The 20820-nt window shown below is 43.6% G+C and overlaps 1 protein-coding gene across 14 annotated transcripts in view; it reads left to right on the forward strand.

Moving 5' to 3' along the window:
- Window positions 1-20820, forward strand: part of Esrrg (estrogen related receptor gamma) — a 631549-nt gene that overhangs the window by 332877 nt on the left and 277852 nt on the right. For 4 of the 14 annotated variants that reach the window (XM_052737973.1, XM_052737966.1, XM_052737969.1 and 1 more), the window contains exon 3: window positions 19224-19306. The exons of the other annotated variants lie outside the window; for them this stretch is intronic. The gene's annotated coding sequence lies outside the window, so the exon portion shown is untranslated. The remainder of the gene's footprint in view (window positions 1-19223; window positions 19307-20820) is intronic. 14 annotated transcript variants of the gene reach the window in all.

The following is a 20820-nucleotide window of genomic DNA, read 5'->3' on the forward strand; positions in this document are numbered from 1 at the left end:
TGGTGTGCCCAGCATAGAATATTAGTCAACCTTTAATGGCAGAAATGATACACTTATATGAAGACAGGTGAACCTTGGTGACAGAGTGCTAAGTGGAATAAGCTGGTCACAGAAGCAGAGTTACTCCTGCATGGTTCCAGTTTTCTGAGGAATGTGAAATCATACCATGCATGGAGACAGGAGCAGCAGATGGTGGTATCCAGAGAAGGGAGATGGAAAATGAGAAGGTGCCAATCAGATATGCCTATAGTTAGCAATGCCATCTTGTCCACTTTAGAATTGTTCAGAGTCTTAGGTTGGAGTGTGAGGCTTAGTGGTAGAACCCTTGCTGGCATGTGCCAAGGCTTGAGTTTGCCTCCAGTCTCCATGACAAAATCCGTTAAGGTGGTAGATTTCACGTTGTGTTCTTGCCCTATGAAATAAGAATTGGAAAAAAAACAAACAAGCAAACAAAAATAACCCCCCCCCCAAACTGGGAATTGATGCAAAATTAAATCTTGTCTCACAGACTCAGTGAAATGAAACTCTCTTTCCTGACTGATTTGTTATACATTAAGACTGTTAAATTCTTCTTTCAAGGTTCTAAAGCATGTTTCTTTAACACAACGCTTAACAAAATTCATGGATTTATAAGCTTTTAGCACAGGGGCCCCTGAGAAAACAGAGAGCTCACATAGGAATGAAGGGCCAAGACAGAGCAAAGGGGCTGGAATGGAGCGCTGAGTCCCTGAGTACAGGTACTTATCTGCCGGGGAGAATCCCAGCTTCCACTCAACCCTCAAAGGAGCCTCAGGCCCAAAAGTAATTAAAGACCCCCGCTTTGGTGTTTCAATTCCAGCAAATGATGCTTCTTTCTTATTAAAACAGAACACTGTTTCTAATGACTTACTATTGAAGGGATGCTTTCATGGCTTTTAACAAGGGGCTTTTGCCATCTGTGTGTCTGGAGAAGGGCTTCCTTCTGAATGTCTCAAGTGTTGGTTGAAGTCTTTTTCTCACTCTTAGGAGTTAGCTGTTTTCATCCTCTTTGTCTCTCCTGTGTTCTGGTGGCCTGGTCCATACAGTGTGTAAGCTGTAGACCAGGAAAGTGCAGCTGGGAGAGCCAGCATGTGCCCTGGGCTGAGCGTTGGTCTGGGATGATTTTTACTCCAATCATCGGTGATGTGCTTGGAGCATGGGGGCCGGATGTTAATGGTTTCCCACATGGGCTAGTAGCTGTGTTGCAAGATGGTAAATTTCGATGGAATTATCTTTTTTTTTTCTTTTTGTTTGTTTGTTTTTCATTTGAATTTACCTGTAGTGTTAGCTCATTTACAACTGAACTTCTGGTCAAACTTTCTTTTCAATGGCTCTCTTTCTTTCTTTAGTTCCTCTTCATTTGATATGTTGAAGCCTGCCTCATCTCTCCCCTTGATTTAGTATATTTCCGCTGATAAACATGGGGAGACTTAGAAGGGGATACACTCATCTCAACTACAGTATAGCAAGGACTCTCTGTGTTCATATCTCACATCTGTTGTTTAAAAAAACTGCAGTTTCCAAACACTCAGAAAAAAAGCATGTTTGTTCTGAAAATGTACAGACATTTTCCCATGTCTCAGTCCCTCAACAACACAGGAAGATGACTATGCATAGCATTCTATTCTGTGATATATTCTATTATATATCCTGTATAATCTAGATATCATTGGAAATATAAAGGAGGGCTGTGTAAGCCATATACAGATGCTGTGCTATTTTGTAAAGGACTCTGGCATCCTTAGACTTCCGTGTCTTCAGTATACCTGACACCAATCTCCAGTGGACACCAGGGTACCTGGACATGGTTCTAGAGATGCATATATTATAATAACAAATTACCAAAAAAAAAAGAAAGAAACATTTATAGTAGTTGTGGATGAGTTCATGCTGCTGGAGGAAGTTCCTGGTCTGCTTCTGTTTTGGTGACAGTCTGTGTGTCTGTTGAGTGTGTTGTGCCAGGTATTGGCTGAAGCAAAGTTTTGTTCTTAGTTATGATTGGAAAAGGTTTCAGTGACAGGAAACTCCCACTGTCCTTGGCTGTTTTCTGACATTACATACTTCTCATGCCCTTTCCTTAGATCCTTGCCAGGACTGAACTGAGAGGTCATTCATAACTTGTATAATCTTATGTATTGGCTATGGATTAGCCTCAGGCCCTGGGAAAGGATCAAGGTCTCAGAGGAGGCGACTATGTGACTATTTTCTTTGTGCTAGATATATTCATGTGCATGTGCTTGTGTGTGCACATGTATGTGTATGTGTTCAAGTGGATGCACATGTGTATTTATGTACATGTGTGAATGGGATGTGGATACAGAAGATAATATCTGTATCATTCCTCAGGAGCCATCTACCTTATTTTTTGAGACAGACTTTTTCCCTGGGGCCTGGGGCTGCTGACTAAACTGGATAGACTAGTCAGACAGTGAGTCCCTGTGTTCCGGCTGTTTGTTTTGTTAGAGTTGGGGTCATACATGTACAAACACCAGCACATTTGCCTTTTTTTGTGTGGGTCCTTGGAATCAATCTTCTTGCTTGTAAGACCAGCACCTTATGGAGTGATCCATATCCCCAACCAACCAGTTCCATTCTTAATGGTTTAAATTCTCTGTGATGCACAGTCATAGTAATGGTGATGGTGACAGTGACCCGTTATGTCCTTGGGAGAGACACATCAGTCATGGAAACTGTGTTTCTGAGTGATAGAACACTTACCTAGCACCCACAAAGCCTTAGGATCAGTCCCTAGTACTTCAAAACCAAACCAGAACAACAGGCAAGAATGGAGACATTTCTAGGGAGGTCTGCTTTGACTCCCTAGCAAAACTGGATGCCAGTATTGCAAGCTTATGAATCCTCAGGTCATTTGTCTGTTTGATGTCAAATTGTGTTGCAAAGGCTGGTACAGTAGCTGACACACATCAGACAATGAGTGTTCTTAAAAAGAATGGATGTGTGGAAGAAAGAGAGAAGGAGATCTGAGGTTCCGGCAATAGTCATATCTCTCTCTTGGTTCAGTTGAGAAGTAGGAATCAGAGTTTTTACTTATGATTTGAAGTGTGACTGTTCTGGGTACTTAGAGGATCAGTGTGAATTTGGGAGCAAAGGCAATTCTCTGCTGCACAGTGGAGGTATTTATCACACACAGCTATGGGGGGGTTGGAGAGACAAGAGAAGCATCATCCACAACACATCCTGCTGATATACCTTTAAAACAATGATGAGATGAAGACACACTCTGCCTCTGTGGTCACCCTCCCCAAACTTATAAAGTTGGTCTGCCCATCAGGGAGAAGAAAGTCTCCATTGAGGAATCTGCAGAACACCGATTCATCTTCTCAGCTCTAAAGACCATCCAACACAAAGGGAATCTGAGAAAGTGTGAAAGTCAAGAGAATTTGGGGAGTCATGGCAGGTCAATGGGATGTGGTATTTGAGATGGGGTCCTGGGACAGAGAGAAGGCAGTGGGTCCAAGTTAAAGCAACATGAATAAGATCTGAAGTTTAGACAATGTATCACCAGCTTATAGGTACAACAAGTGTGCCACATATATTCACAATAGGAGAGATACAGCATGGGCCAATGGGAAATCTCTATATTTTCAATTTTTCTGTAAGTCTACAATGATTCAGAAATTCCTTTTGTTTTAACCAACTGTGAATGGTAGCAAATACCTGTCACTGCAAGCATTCAGGAGGCTGAGTCAGGCAGATCAATACTGAGATCAAGATCAAAATGGGCTCTATCGCACATTCAAGGCCATCCTAGGCTATGGGGTTACACTTAGCCTCAGCAGTCACCACAGAAACTATTTTCAATGCTGAGAGTTTGGGCCTGGGCTACTGGGAAATTAAAGCCATTAAGAGAATCAACTAAGAATCTGGCTTTATGTTAGGAACTGTGGGAGAGCTTGTGTTGGAGTCAGACCTCAAGCTCGGGAGAGGGGAGTTAGGGAAGGGTTAGTTCAAGGGTTAGCAATTAAGTGTATTGCCTTATGCCTTTAGAGAAGTACTCAGATCTTTGAGGGGCAAGCTGTCTTCCAAGTGGTGCAGGGATTGGGCTGATTCTCTGGAAGAGAAGTCAACCGAACCCAGGTGTAGATGTAACCAACCGTCTTATTAAATAAGAAACACAGAACCAATGCAAAGAAGAAAGCCAAGAGATCAGAGCTAAGAGCCTTACCCACCTGCTGCAGCTAGCCTCTTCAGCCAAGAGACCTCTCCGAAAGAGACCTACTTCCTGTCTGTCTTTATATAGACTTTCTGTTCTGCCTTCTCATTGGTTGTAAACCCAACCACATGACTGCCTTGTCACTGCCTGTCTGTACAGACCTCCAGGTCTTTTATGGTTGGTATTGAGATTAAAGGCGTGTGTCTCCAATGCTGGCTGTATCCTTCAACACACAGAGATCTACCTAGCTCTGCCTACCAAGTGCTGGGATTAAAGGCATGTGCCATGAACACCCAGCTCTGCTATGGCTTGCTATTAGCTCTGACCCCCAGGCAACTTTATTTATTAACATACAAATAAAATCACATTTCAGTACAAATAAAATATCACCATACCCAGGCCTTTCTTGTACCACTGCCTTTGACTCTTCTAACCTTTGTCCTAGTTTGCTTTCTGTGGCTGTGAGAAAACACTGATCAAAACCAACTTCACGAGGAAGGATTTATATCCTCTTACACATCTAGGCAGCCCACCACAGGGAAATTGTGGCGGGGACCGAGGGCAGGGACATGGAGGCAGAAACTAAACTGGAGGCCACAGAGGCCACAGAGGCCACAGAGGCATGATGCTTCCTTGCTTGCTCTCCATGGCTCACTCAACTTGCTTATGGCAGGAACTGAGGGTGGAACCTAGAGGGAGGAAGTAAAACAGAGGCCACTGAGGCCACAGAGGCATGATGCATTCTGGTTTGCTCCCCATGGTTCGTTCCACCTGCTTTCTTATACAATCCAAGACCATGTGCCCAGGAGTGGCACAGTGGGCTGGGTTCTCCCACAGCAATCATCAGACCAGAAGATTCCCCCACAGACATGTCCATAGGTCAAGGTGATCCAGGCAGTTCCTCAACTGAGGTTCCCTCTTCCAAACAACTCCAGTTTGTGTCAAGTTGACAAAAATTAACCAGTATAATGTTACAGTACATTCTTAAATGGGGGTGGGGAGACGATTTTGTCTTGCTGGCTTGAGGTATCTTCTTGAGCTGTATCCAGGGGTTTATGGCCCCAGGTTGGGGAGGAAAGACTGATTTTCTTTCCCTGAGTAGAGAAAGCTGAGATCTCCCAGGTTCTTGGTCCCTTACATCAGAGCTCATGCACTGCTGGGGAGCTGACTTCTTGACAATGGCTGTCTCCTTCACCTGAGAACTTGAACTGTTCTTTGGTGAACCCTGGTGCTGAGCAGAGCCCCTGCTTCCCGGCTTTCTCCTGTGCAGCTTCACTAACTTTCTCCCCAGGGAGATCACTATCTCAAAAATGAGCTTAGTTGGTAGGAAAATAGAAATATGGCAATGTTGGTAAAAGCCAGCTTCAAGAAACACATTCCTGCGGGGACTCCCTGTACATGGTAATGACTTTACTTTAATCAAACACCGAGGTACCGTGTTTCCACTTTAGGAGTACATTAGCTTGTTGAGGCTGGTGGATTTGGAAGGAGGAGGACACTATGAAATTGCTATCATTAACACAGAATGTAATTGCCATATATAGGGGCTCAGGAGGGGTTTGGTCCCTGATTCTCTGAAGCCTGTTTTATGAAAGGAAATATACCAAGCACTCAGAGACAAGTTCGACATGATCTCATTCATATGTGGAATATATAAAAGGTGACGTCATAGACACTATGTGCAGAACCATGTTTGCAGACTCGGGGTGAAGAGGGAGGGAGGGTAGCTGAGTGGGCCTCAAGTCATAGTTAGACAGAAAAGAACTCTGATGTACTGTGGCACAGCAGGGTGGCTGTGGAGATCAGTGATGTTCTCTACACCTCCAGAAAGCTAGAAGAGCAAGCTGGAGCTGGAGCTCAGCAGTTAGGAGCATGCACTGCTCCTCCAGAGGATCAGAGTTCAGTTCCCAGCACCCACGTCAGGCAGCTCACAGCCACTCAGAACACACTTATTTGAGAAAGACGTATGTTTTACCTGGTTTAAGTGATAATGGTAAGTTATCAAGGGTACCTAACTTTAGGTGTGTGTTCTCTGAGTCATATTGTTTCAAACTCTACTGTTCCCTAAATCCAAGACCTATAGGAGTTTATTCTTCCACGCTTACATCAGCCTTTCCCGTCATGCTGTAGTGTCCTAGCTGCTGGGCCAGGTTTCAGTTTGCAATCATGAATGCTTATAAGGCAGGAGGCCAAGCTTCCCTGAAGTGATCACTGAACCTCATTGTAAATTTATATTGAACTCTTAATGGTGAGAGCATTAAAAAATTGGAGTTTCTGAAAGGTGATCTCATTTTAGACTTTTTTTTCCTTTTCCATATTCTGAGTTAAACCACATCAATTTTTTTAAATGCCTCAGCTAAGCCAGAAGTCTGGAAGTGTAATTGTCATTGAACTTACTTTAATGATTACAAACAGGAAGGAGATGGTCGTTCATTCAGAAAATGGTTATGGGGTCTGCCATTGGCCTTAGCCATTCTGCGCATCCTAGAGGTGACTACGACATGGCTTCTGTCCTCCAGTCCCCAAGTGCGAGAAGAAAAACAAGATGGAAACAGAGACCTGTAAAGTACCTTGTCATCAGTATGAAACCCCACAATAACTTGCCTGGAAACTGAGTGGCTTCAAATAAAAAATACCCCAAATCTTGAGGTGTCTGAGAGTCGGGACAGGTGGTTGTGTGTGGTCAGGCTTAGTTGAGTAGTTCTGGCTGAAATTTCTCCTAAGTTACTGACAATGGACACCTAAAGCTTCCACAGGGCATGGAGGCCTGCTTCTAAGACTCCCTCCATGACCGTCAGCTGGAGGCCTCAGTTCCTTCCCACATGGACCTGTCCTGATGGCTGCTTGTAACATGGTGAGAGCCTACCTTGAACAGGAACAAATGATCTGAGAAAGAGAGGGGAGAGAGAGAGAGAAGAGAAAGAGAGAGAGAAGAGAAGGGAAGAGGAGAGAGAGAGAGAGAGAGAGAGAGAGAGAGAGAGAGAGAGAGAGAGAGAGAGAGAGAGATGAGGGAGAAGGGATGTGCCAGAGCAGGAACAGCAGCATCTTTTATGACCTAATCCCAGAAGGGATGTATTCTTTTGGTTCTAGAGACCAACCCTAGTGAGTATTGGAAGGAACTGTGCAACAAGGGAACTAGGAAAAGGAGCTCACTGGGGGAAATTTTCACAGCTCTGACAGTCTACCATCCCGAGAATCTGCTATCTGTCTGCTCAGTTTCTAAGACAGGCAATGAAGAAACATGGTTAAAAGAAGATCCAGGTGTTAGTCAAGGAATTATTGAAGATGCAGAGACAGAGAGAGAGTGTAAGACAGGGCTCGGATGACTATAGGGACAGAGGGCCTTTGGACAGAAGAGGGAGGGCAGCTGCAATATGAACTCACAGTAGCTGTGACAATGTAAACAAGTCATGTGCAAACTCAAGCTAGGTCCAGTCCCAACATGGAGAGGGGAGGTGGGTATGAAGTCCCACCGCTAGCCACAGATGCAGTGGCAGTCAATTGTGGTGGTAGATGGAAGGTCAGTTTTCTTTAAGAGTATAGCCCTAGTTAAGTTGACCATGTGCCAGTGGAGGGCCACACACACAATAATATATAGCCATTACAAATTAGACATGATGGGTTAAAAAAACAAAGACACTGAGTTTGGTGAGTAGGAAAAAGGCCATGAATCTGGTAAGAGTTAGGGGAGAGGTTGAATATGATCAAAACGTTTTGCAGGAAACTCTCAAAGAATGAATAAAACATTTTTTTAATGGAAGGAAAAATTAGAGGAGGGTGCTGGGTATAAATGGTTGAGTGCAGGGGGACTTGGAGGTCTGTCTAGGGGTTTGCCATGTTGGAAGTCTGAAGTCTGTCTGCCACTATTCTGATTTTGCAAAGAAGGAAGGAGCTATGGTTACTGGCCGGTGGGTGATAGAGGGGCAGTGCTTTTTCACTGAGCCATCACAGAGTCTTGTGGAAGCTGCATTGGGATCAGAATGAGAGACTAGATTTGAAGACTCACCCGATGGCTCCTGCACTGTGTCACCAGAGTCGACGGTCACTGAACAGTTTTTCTTGGGGCATCATTGCATGTAAAGTGGGCTCTGCTGTGAGATGAGAAGACACTCTGTCAGTGCGTTTGTGACGTCACTCCTCAGTTAGACTGAAGTGGCATCTTCTACTGCATGCTTCTCTTCCGAAGAACTGGAGAAGTCTCTGAAAGGTTTATAACATAGTGTATATTCAGTCTGGGAATGTATTTCAGAACTCTGTGTTTTCTTCATGTCCTTATTCCACTGGTGCTTCATGAAAAGTGCCTGAGCACATCCATCTTTAGCTTTCTATTTCTTGTGAATATTTGTCTTTGAAACCATAGCTGGGAGCTATCACACCCCGGGCAGCTTAGCTCCCCCGGCCTTCCCCTGCTCTATCCTGCTGCAAAGCTTGGAATTCTATAAAGAGTAATAGCTGCGGGGCAGGAGAGAGTGCTCAGAGGTTAGAAGCTCTTAATGCTCTTCTAGAACCCGAGTTCAGTTCCCAGCACCCACATGGGGTGGCTCATGACCACCTCCACCTCCAATTTCAGAAGATCTGATGCACATGAACGCGCGCGCGCGCGCACACACACACACACACACACACACACACACACACACACACACACATGCATGCACAAACATACACACACACATACACACACACACACACGCATGCACATACACATACACATTAGTACATAGCAAAATCTCTCTTCTAAAAGAACAGTACTGCCTGAAGGAGGAAGAAGAAAGCACATGGCTGCTATGTTTGGGTCCTAAGACCCAGCCTGACTGCTGGTTCTCCTTAACACAAGACCAAGTTGAGCAAGTTGAGGGAAACTGGCCACTTCCAGGACATCATATGAAATGGTGTAGTTAGCAAACTATGTATAGGTCAGTATACCAGAAATGATGAAGAATCCTGACAGCATGTGCTTAGGTCCTTGAGGTCATACAGTTAACAATATTCTGTTTTAAATTTGAAGGTTTAAATGCAAATGCTGCAAATAAGATGTGATGATTATTGACACACCAGGAAACCGGAACCAACTCTCTTAGAGTTTGCAAAGAATTTTCTCTCGTGTTTCTTATTCTGAAAATGAAAAGAAGATTAGTTGGTAGCTGTGAGATTGATTGCAATTTAGGGAAGAGGTGGGGAAGAGAGTGGAATGAGGGAGGAGAAAGAGAGAGGGAAAAAGAAGGGGAGAAGGAGAGGGGAGGAGAAAAGAGGAGAGAGGAAGGACATGGAGAGGAGGGGAGGGGAGGAGAGGAGAGGGGAGGAGAGGGGAGAGGAGGAGGGGAGGGTAAGAAAGGGAGGGTGGGAAAGGAGAACAGAGGCAGGGAGGGGACGGAGAACAGAAGGAACAAGGAAGGCCGGGAGGGAAGGGAGGAAAGCAGGCGGAGTGTTTTTATCAGAACATTTACTACTGGAGCTGAAAGTCTGTCTGATTCGCCTGTTTTTTCCCAGCTTTAGACAAACACTGAGGCTAACTGACATTCTTAAGCTTGTGTAGTTTTTCTCTTTGTTGTTTGTTTTTACCAGTGGCATGATGGAAATGATAGGGTCTATAACATAAATGCTAATTATCTGTGACAAAAAGAATAGTTTCATAGACAGTGAATTTCAACATTTATTTCCAACATAACTCCTAGAGTGCTATTGAAGGTGGGTGGATCTCTGGCTCCAAGGTATTGGTCCTGCTGGGCAGTGTCTTTGCAATGAACGTGATGCTTGGCAAGTCTTTCTAGTTCCATGTTAGTCTGTGAAATGCAGATTCCTGTTAGTGTTGCTTATGACTTAACTTTCGAACACTGTCCCCCTTAAGCAGCAAGGATGCTGATTAATGTTGGGGCAAAAAGAAGCATTTGCTTGCCCCCAGATCAAAAGAAGTTTAGAAGTAAGAACTCTGTGCTTCAGTGGCGGGCGAGAAGGCTCAGGGGGTAAGAACACTTGCTGCTCTTGTGGAGGACCTATGTCCAATTCTCGGCACCCACATGGTGGCTTACAACCACCTGTAACTCCAGCTCCATGGTATCCAGTACCTTCTTCTGTCCTCTGTAGGCACCAGGCATACACATGGTGCATATACATACATACACACATATGTACATACATAGCAGACACTTTAAAATAAATGAAACTTTATACACTAAAAAAAGAATTTCTTTGTCATTCACCTCTCCTCCAGCCCTGAGACTGGGGACTGGTTCTTCTGTGACTCCCACAGCCCTCCCATTAAGAATACAAGGAGGCTGTCCCAGATCCAGAAGAGGTATCTGTGTTGATGGAGTCTCAAGATGATAACTCTCCTCTGCCAGGCCAGATAAATGATCAGTTACAACTAAGAGGCATCACAACCCACCGTTTTAATGCTTGGTCCTTCTTACACTATTGTGTGGCTGTCAGAATTCTCTCTCCAGCCTTGGATCCCAGCACGCCCTCCCAGATAGCCAGAATATCCCCTACTGCTCTCTGAAAATGGGAATTAGACATTTTTTAATTTGGCACCATGCTTTTTCTCCATTATCTTTGCAAGTTAAAATCTTCTTCAAACACTACTAAAATTCATCTAAAATTCTTTTCATTAGTCTGCTCTGATCCCCCACCCCCAGCTAGGAGGACTTGTTCTTTCTTTACATTTCGAAGGAAGTTTATTATTTTATAGACTGGTTTATGTCCATATTCTATTAGGTCAAAATAATCAAATATGACGATGACTATTTAATGGATAAAAAGTGGACAAGTAAGTTAAGTGATGTTGTGATGACATCATGTTATCAACTGATAACTGGGAGGACTGCTGGGAGGACCCAAAGGAACCAGGAATAAATATCAGCAATGAGCATTCCCCAAAATGGCGTGCAATAAAGAATATAAATATTAACTGAATGTGGTAGCACATACCTGTGACCTCAGCACTCGGGAGGCTGAAGGAGGAGGACTGTGAGTTCAAGGTCAGCCTGAGCTACATTGTGAGGTTTGGCTACATAGGAAAAGTTAATCTTAACAAAACAAAACAAAAACAACAGAAGAGAACATAAATGATCATGTTTATTTATCTCTTATGCCATGGACCAAAAAGTGCAAGCCCAGGCATCAGTTTCTCAGGCTGCTCCAGACTGAACGAAGTTTTTCCATTTTTTTCAACCTGTGGCTTCGAGGGTTGCATCTGGCCTAGGTCATTCTGGCCGAGGAAAGAAGACAAGAGTGAAGTTAGGGTGGACATCTTTCCTTGTAAGTTAGAGAAGTTTGCTGTGAGTCCCCCTGGCTGCTAAGCTGGGAGATACCATCCAGCTGGGATTCCGAGCACAGGAGTCAACAGGTTTGGAGAGGAACAGCAGTGGCTGCCGCAGACCTGGGTATGGCTGCTCAGGCTTGCAGATCAGGTGGCCTTTCCCCTACCCTGTGATTTATATTTGAAGCATCGCTATTCCCTCTCTTCCTTCTCTTCTTCCTTTCACCTTTCTTTCTTTTCTTCTTGGAGATCAAGCCCAGGGCTCCATGTACACTTGGCAAGTCCTGTGCCACAGAGCTACTGCACCTGTAGCCCCACTGCTTACTCCACCGGAAAGCAGTGTGGGCCTGTGAAGAGCACTGGGGCCAGGAGCCCACCTGCCTCATCCTTGCCAAAGAGCTAGGAAAGTCTCCAGCACTCCAGACTGTCACTTGCACTTTTGTGCAATGAAGATACTGGGTTCCAGAAACCTCTAGCGAATTCATGTTTATGAGTTATTCAACAGGCACCTTGAATAGCCAGCATATAGAGCAGTGTGAGATGCTGTATTTTGTCACTCCAACAAAGTACCTGGAAAGAGCAACCTATAAGGAGGAAAGTTTTGGCCTGCAGAGTTGCAGAGCAACATGGGAGAAACCCTTACCCAAAGAGCCCTCTTCACCCTCTTATGGAGACTGGGAAATAGGGAAAGAAAAGGAAAGGCCTGGTCCTAACACCCTCCAAGCCCACCCCAATGACATAACTTCCTTCTGCTAAGTCCCATCTCCTGAAGGTTCCATCATCTTCCCTGTAGTTAAAGGCTGGTAACCAGGTCTCTAACAAATGGGCCTAGGAGATGCATCTTCTATTGTTTAATGATATTTCTACCTAGATAATGCACTCAGTTAATATTATCCAGCTGACTCCAAGGATTCCAGGAAAACAGACTAAAATTGAGATTATTGATAAGAAGCACTTATGCACAGACATTAAAGAGACAGAATTGTTACTTATTTTGTGGATTAACCAGCTCCTTTTACTATAAGCTAAATTTAGTGTTTGGATTCCATATAGCTTGACCCATGGTTGTGGTGTATGTATTTCTGTGACTTTCAGAATGTGTCAAGGTGTCAAACAGAACATTTTTTTTTTAAGATTTTTTTCTCTTTATTACTGTGTGAGTGAGGGCACACATGTCACGATGTGTATGTGGGTTTCAGAAGACAACTTGTGGAAGTCAGTTCTCCTTCTACTATGTAGACCCCAGAGAGTGGACTCAAGTTGTCCAGCATGGCAGCAAGTACCGTTCACCCTCTCAGGCATCTTGGCAGTCCCTTATCATTTAGTGAGGTCAAATGATTTATCTTTATGCATCTTTACCTTTTTCCCCCTTTGACTTTAGCTTCTGAGATGAAATTCCTTGTGCCAGCGTCCTTTATCCTAGCTCACTTCCGTCCACACATACACACCTCGAGGGAATGCCGGTGGAGGACTTGATTTTTGTCCACCGATCTCAGGGGGCATCTCCTGGTACTGCTGGGCCACTCACAGCCCACTGTAAAGCCCTGAGCATTACTCATTGCCTGTGGGAACATTTAAAGGCCTGGTCCACTTGTGTGGCAGCTGACCTTGGAGGAGGCAGCAGGTCTCCCGTGCTCCATGCCACACCATCCATCGTGCCATTCCTAAACCCCCACCACTGCGATCTGGGCGAGCATGTGCTCGGGCTGCTTCAGGCATGCAGGAAAAACCTGCAAAATGTTATGATTTGTTGCTATGCTCACACTGTCAACTTAACTCCAGCTGACAAACAGTTTTTAAATAGAACATGTTGGTTCATTATAGTATTTCCCATCTGTGTTTTTCTTTCTCTCTCTCTCCCTTTCTCACACTTAACACCAAACATTTGGAGAATGCCACCACAAAGGCTTAGTTACCACTTCTAGCCACTTACATTAATGATTAGCTAAAAAATTATATGTTAGAAATGAGCAAAACAATAAACAGTAATTTTTTTTTTTTTGAAGAACCCCTCTTCTCCTGCTCAAGCAGGCTGTCCCCGGCAGGTGACTTGGCTGGTGTCATTGTACGACTGTCCCTCCTGCTTTCTCTGGTACAGATGCTGAGGCTTGCCCACCCACCCCGCCCCCACACTCTGAGCCGAATTCTTGTGAAGTTCAGTCCTGCACAAGTTCCAGGCTGGGGCCAACTGTCCCCAGTGCAGTGATGTCTAGAATTCCGACCACAGTAGAACTTCAGTTATGGCATTTGTCACTCTGCTGAAAGAGCTAGCGGCCACCCTGTCCCTCTACCCTGCCATGCACTCAACACAGGCTGAGAGTGCCCATTAGCAACTTTTAATGCTCAGGCCACATTAAGGGTCTTAATTGTATTTTAAATCATGTCTTAGGTTGGTGTGCACTCCTGATGGAAATACCAAGTGACAATACAAACCTTCACAGCTGTTCTTCTGATGGTTCAATTTTGGTAGCCTTTGTGACACCACAGATTTTCAAATTCTAAAGAAATTTGATTTAAAAAAAAATAAAAATGGCCTTGTTAATGCTTGATTTTTTTTCCATTCCGGCACTGTGGGTCTCCCCAGCTGTTTTTGAGTTGTTTAGGCTTTAGCTGCAAATGTTTGGACATCAGCTCAGAACATCGTGTCAGAGGAACATTCTGCAAGTGTTATCTCCTTGTTCACAGGATTCCGAAGTGGACCCAGTAAAGAATTGTTTAGCGATGGAAACTGAAATAGCAATAAAGAGAAGGATGGCCAAATTATGTAAAATCAGAGTGCATGAATAATTCAGCACTCGCTTGAGTGTGATTTTTATTTTTAATGTTAAATAATACTAGCATTTCCATGAACTAATAACACAGAAACTCACCAACTGGTAAGCTTTTTGTTGGGGGGCTGGGGTGATAATGAAAAGGGAAGAGAGGGAGCTGGGGCCAAGAAGTCATCTTTTTGAATGGCGTGCGTTCACTGAGCCCTTGACCTGATTACCTGTGTTCTAATTCTTCATTTTGTGAAGCTGAGACAAATCCATCCATATGTGTCTTTCCTGCCTGAACACTGCGATCACTGAACAATGTCTCCTGAACTCTCTTCTGAACCACAGAATTTGAATCTGCTGCTTGTGCATACTTAAGTCTTCAAGAGAGTGGATGTTTGCTCCTGTGTCTAATGAAATCAATTAGCAATATTTTTCAAGGTCTCATGTAGCCCAGGATGGCTTTAAACTTGATGTATACTCAAGGATGGACCTGAATTCCTGCCTCTGCCTCCCAGTGCTAGGATTACAAGTGTGCATCACCATGCCTGAGATTTGTATGTGTTAGGCGAAAACTGAGGCCAACTTACCTCCATCCAACCCATAATTTTGTATGATAATGTGTGATGTGTGACCCAAGTGTGTGGTTACTATGGAAAAGAATGAAGGTCTTGGCAAGGAACTTACTTTAATCCCAAACTAGAGTTACTGTTAGATAAAAACAGAAAACTTTTGACCAAATTAACTCTAGTATCATGGAACAATTCACGATAATTTACAAGATGAAGGAAAGTGGATGAAAGCTGTGAAGTCATTATAAAAAACTAAACACTGAAAAAAAGACAAATGTAAGGTGTGTGCTATGGGGGCAGGGCTCTTGGGGAGTAAGAGGAAATGACAGAATCTGTATACTCACACAGAGTGAATAAAGTCAGATTTTATTGTTTGTTTTTTGTGCTAAGGCTTGAACCTCAATTCTCTGCATGCTTAGCCCATGCTACACTATGAGGCTATACACACCTCTGACTCCACCAGTGCACCTTTAATGATCTTGTTTAATAGAATAAGATTGCAATTAGCCCAGGAAAAACCTCTGTTAAGGAAGAGATTGTAACAGGAGTCTTAAAAGTTCTTATTATTAAAATCAAACCTGAGCCAGGTATTGGGGTGAACTGGAAGTTCAGAGAACCAGAACAAGCCACAGCTACCTCACCTCACCGGATCCTCAGCTGGTCTTCAAACTTGGGATCCTCCTTGCCTCTCCCTCCTTCAGTAAATCCTACTGGCGTGCACCACCACAACCGGCTACAAGAGATGAAGAAGCAAAGCAAGAGGCACTGTGTAAAACAAGCCCAGTTCCCGAAATCACAATGGACTCAATCATAGGAGTTATGATAGAATACAAGTTGATATGATATTTGGAATCTCAACTATCTTTTCTCTTTTCTTTTTCTTTTTAACCCTAATGTGTTGAGACAAATGTAAGACATTGCACAGCCCAGCGATGGGGAATGTTTGAGAGTGAATATAAACCAGAAAAGTAACCATCTCACCAGGGTACGCTTTGGCAAGTGCCTTGTGCATGCACTGTGTTGGAAGACCCCTTCCACGGCAGTTCAATCACTACCAGTCACCGTGGATGAGACCCTAGTGAAGAACTCTGAGGCCCTGAGGGTCAGACTTCTGTTAGGAATGTGTGACCAGTAGAGACAGGGGCCATTATCTGAGCCTGTGAAACTGTGAGCACAAAAGTGACTCAGCTTTGGGTGAGATGTATTTCTAAGCACATAATGGAAACAGAAAGGCAGGAGCAGGTGATAGGAGTTCCTGTGTGGTAAAGATAATTCAAGCTTTTCATTTTAATTCAAGGCCAGTGATGAACACTGGGCAATTTCTAAGGGAGCTTGATGTTGAGAAGCACATCTTGTGAATGCTGAGTTTGCTGATGTCAGTCATCATGCAGCTTATAAAACAATGTAGCTTCCACAGGCATCCTTCTGGACCTTGGTTGTCAGAATCGGCCTCCTACCAAAAGCACTGTTCTTATGGAATGGGAGGCTCTTAAGAGCTAACTGACACATGTGATCCCTCAGTGTAAGAAAATGTCTTCAGTCTCAGAAGAAGTTATATCAGAATCACCTGCAAAGTATTCCCAAAGGAGCATCATACCCCAGTCAAGCCCCAGAAGATTCTAACGTGCCTGTAACTATGCTTGGGGATGGGAGTAATGTTGAAGCGAATCCACACCTTTCTTTTGCTCATCTGCCTAAAAGAGTACATGCTATTATTTATAGTGAACAAGAGGTTTTTTTTTTTTGTTAGTGTGTATGTGTGTGACTTTATGTGTGTATGTGTACACATAGGCCTGTGGGTGTCTGCAGAGGCCAGAAGAGGGCATGGGATCCATTGAAGCTGGAGATACAAGTGGATGTGAGGTGCCGGATGTGGGTGCTGGGAACCGAACTCCAGTCCTTCCACAAGAACAGAAAGCTTTCTTAACCAGTGTATCTTCTCTTGACTCCCAAGAGAATGTTCCTTTTTTTTTTTTTTACCATTTTATTGTTATTATTAAGAATTTTTCTATTCATTTTATATACCAACCACAGATTCCCCTGTCCTCCCTCCTCCCACTCCCCAGCCTTCCCCCAACTCACCCCTGATTCCCACCTCCTCCAAGGCAAGGTCTCCCATGTAGAGTCAGCAGAGCCTAGTGCATTCAGCTGAGGCAGGTCCAAGCCCCTCCTCCCTACACCAAGGCTGTGCAAAGTGTCTCAAAGGCACTGGGCTCCAAAAAGCCGGCTCATGTACTAGGGATGGGATCCAATCCCACTGCCTGGGGGTCCCCTAAACAGTTTAAGCTAAACAACTGTCTCGCCTATCCAGAGGGCCTAGTCCAGTCCCATGGGGGCTCCATAGCTATTGGTCCACAGTACATGCGTTTCCAATAGTTTGGGTAGTTGTCTCTGTACTTTTTGCCCTCATGGTCTCAATGTTCCTTGCTCATAGAATCCCTCCTCTCTCTCATCGATTGGACTCCTGGAGCTCTGCCTGGCACCTGGCCGTGGATCTCTGCATCTGCTTCCATCAGTCACTGGATGAGGGCTCTATGATGGCAGTTAGGGTATTCAGTCATCTGATCACCAGAGTAGGCCAGCTCAGGCACTCTCTCTACTATTGCCAATAGTCTAAGGTGGGGCAATCCTTGTGGATTCCTGGGAACCTCCCTAGCACTCTGATTCTTCCTATTCCCATGGTGTCTTTATTTATCATGGTATCTCTTTCTTTGCTCTCCCACTCTGTCCCTGTTCCAGCTCTAACCTCCTGTTGCCCTATGTTCTCATGCCCCATCCCTTTTCCCCTCATCCCCCAGTTTGCTCATGTAGATCTATCTCATCTATTTCTTCTTCACTGGGCAATCCATGCTTCCTTCCTAGGGTCCTCCTTACCAGCTAGCCTCCCTGGAGCTGTGGGTTGCAGTCTGGTTATCCTTTGCTTTATGTCTAGTATCCACTTATGAGTGAGTACATACCATGTTTGTCCTTCTGAGTCTGGGTTACCTCACTTAGGATGACATTTTCTAGTTCTATCCATTTGCCTGCAAATTTCATTTCATTGTTTTTCTCTGGTGAGTAGTACTCCATTGTGTATATGTACCACATTTTCTTTATCCATTCTTCAGTTGAGGGGCATCTAGGTTGTTTCCAGGTTCTGGTTATTATGAATAATGCTGCTATGAACATAGCTGAGCATGTGTCCTTGTGGTATGATTGAGCAGAGAATTTTCTTAATGAGGAGAAAATAGAAGGAAAAATTATTTCCTCCAAATTCACACTAGATGGAAAAATGGAATACCCATTAAGCTTCTTAAACATTTCAACTACACATTTCCTACTATTTTCTCTGGCATGCTTGCTTTACTTATGTGAAGGGAGAAGGTGATTGCTACAAACTGTCTTTGCTAGCATCCCAGAGTTTGATAAAAGGAGCAGCATAGAGATCTCAAATGTGCATCGGGCTTTCATTAAGGGTGATCGTTAGCCCCATTCTGAACTATTGACGAAATGTTATAACATTCTTGAAAGCAGGGCTTGTATTCTTTTAAATAAAGAACTAGATAATCAGAGGCTCATTCTAATGAAAATGACCTAATTCTGCTGCTAAGTGCTAACTTAGAAAAAAAAAAGGAGCTAAAAGATTGTTTGCAAAAATGCATATTGATTCACATAAATCAATGTTAGAGCATGATTGAGGTGTGAATTCCCCTGGAGTTTCCGAAATGCCCTCTATCTTCCTTGTGCAATAGGAGAAACTGTTTGCCTGCATTTTGATAACCGACATGGAAATTAGATATTAATATATACGGGGAAAGACAGAGACGGAGAGAAAATACTTAACGGCCCAGGAAGGCAGGAATTGTACCATTACTCACAAGTGGCAGTGCCATGAGTGTCTTACTCTGTCATCCCATAACAAGTGCAGATCTGTCCCTGGGCCAGATACCAGAGGTGTTTAAAGGACAATTCCACCAGCCTTATTATAGTTAAGAGCCTGTGGGTTTTGTCTAAAAACCAAGGCCTTTGTAATGGGTTCCTGGTTGCTCTCACACAAATATTCCATACACAGTAGATGTGAAACCACACCTTTCTTTTGTTTAAAGCTTAAGAAATAGTAAATTATAATTAATTTGCAAAGAGAGACTTATCTTTTCAAAAGCTCATTAGGGCTTTTTTTTTTTTTAAAACTCTCCTTTGTCAGCCAAGGTGCCGACAAGGCCAGGTGACCTCCAGTAAGACTCGATGACCTTCAGAGTTTTCAGAGGCATGTCACCTTGCATTCGCCAACATTTGCCCATGGTGTGTGTCTACACTGTGCAGGACACAGATATGAACCTGGATAGTCTGTCTCCTACCCTGCACATTAACAGTTCCTAAGAATCATCTAGAAATCAGCTAAAGAGTCAGGTGTTCCATTCCTCCGTGATTTTTGTCTTACTGGCTTGCATGCTTGGTTTTCCTAGGTTGCCACAGAAGGAGGCAGAAGCGAAGAGGGGCATATTTGTGCATGGAAAGGTGGTCTCTTTTGCACTGGGGCTCCAGGGGGGTATGTATGTTGACAGACTTGTTTCTACTTACTTGAATTAGCCCACTAAGATTTAAGCTCTTTTGAACCACGACAGTGTGTTTGAGTTAGCAAGAGGAGTGCAAAAGCCCTCAAATAAAAATATCAGCTGACTTGTTGATGGACCCATTCAGCGTGTATTCTTATGGTAAGAGCTCTTACTGGGCATTGAATAAATAAGAAGGCTATTTTGAAAGCTTGCAAATAAAGCATTTATTGTCTGCTTTTTAAGAACAAACTGATGTTCTTGGGGAGAAAAAAGTTAAGTATGTTTGCCAATTTCTATATTCTTACCCTCCAACAAGGACTGGGACAGAGAGCAAGAGATTATTATTCTTGATCCCCTCCTCCCAGGATGTCTCCCTAATGTTGAGCAAAGTAGTATATCATAGAACTTATTAAATATTTTCTGAGTGAAATAATGGCTACAGTATAGAAATTAAAATAGTAGCATGTTATTGTCTATGAATCCATTGCCTACAATGTGGGTATATCTGTTACTTGCTTGGGTAGGACACTGACATCACTTACTGAGGTTAACTTGGGTTTAAAGTGTAAATGCTTGGTGTACCGTGTTAGATGGAATTGCAAAATCATTTTCTTTAAAATTTACTTGTTGGTTAAATTTAGTACTGAGATAAGATGTCTGGGACCCAAATTGATAAAGTGTTGATCTTAAAGAAAGTCTAAACGCTTAGTCACAAACAAGTAAAGTGAGGGTGCTGTATGTCTGAAAACGTTCTAATCTCATGTGCTACAGACAACCCAGGAAGGACTTAAGGTGCATGAGAAAGTTCCTGCATCTGGGGACTTACCTCCATACTCTCTCTTGTCACTGGTGATCCTCTCTTTCCTCTGGATACTGTTTTCTCTTCTGCAGAATTCGATTTCCACTATGTAGTTTGTTCTAATATGGAGAAAATAGAGATTGGTGTAGATCAGTGGGGTTAAAGGTAGAACAATGGAGTTAAAGGCACATGTGTCCCAGGTCTTCTCCACTGTAATTTTCTCTGAGGTAAAATGAAGACAGCGATGATGATCACAGATGCACAGTTCCTGTGACCACTAAAAAGATGGTGACTAGCACCCATCTTAGTTCTTAGCAAATTTAACCATGACTAACTCTTAGCCTGTCTCCAAATACTTAGGTTTCTATGAGAAATCCTTCCCAGTTACTGACTGAACTTCACCAACCTGGGCATCCCCTGTGTCCATCCTGACCATTTCTTTCAGGAGAAGGGTTGCAGGCTACTTCTCAAAAAAGCTTACACACAGAAGCATTTTCTATTTTGGAGATGTCAGCCCTGTGATGGGGCTTCTGTTGTTTTTAAATTACATTTCTTAAGCTTGGAATCCACAATGTGAGTGATGGGCTCTGGTGATATTGAGATAAAAATTAAAACTGTCAACTTGTATTAAGGTTTAAACACTGGCTCGGGCATATGAGCCACAGTCTCTTTACATGGGCTCTCCTGCTGCATCCTTTTTTGTCTATA

This window comes from Peromyscus californicus, unplaced genomic scaffold (assembly GCF_007827085.1).
Source record: "Peromyscus californicus insignis strain IS unplaced genomic scaffold, ASM782708v3 Scaffold_14__1_contigs__length_90479793_seg_2, whole genome shotgun sequence".
NCBI lineage: Eukaryota > Metazoa > Chordata > Mammalia > Rodentia > Cricetidae > Peromyscus > Peromyscus californicus.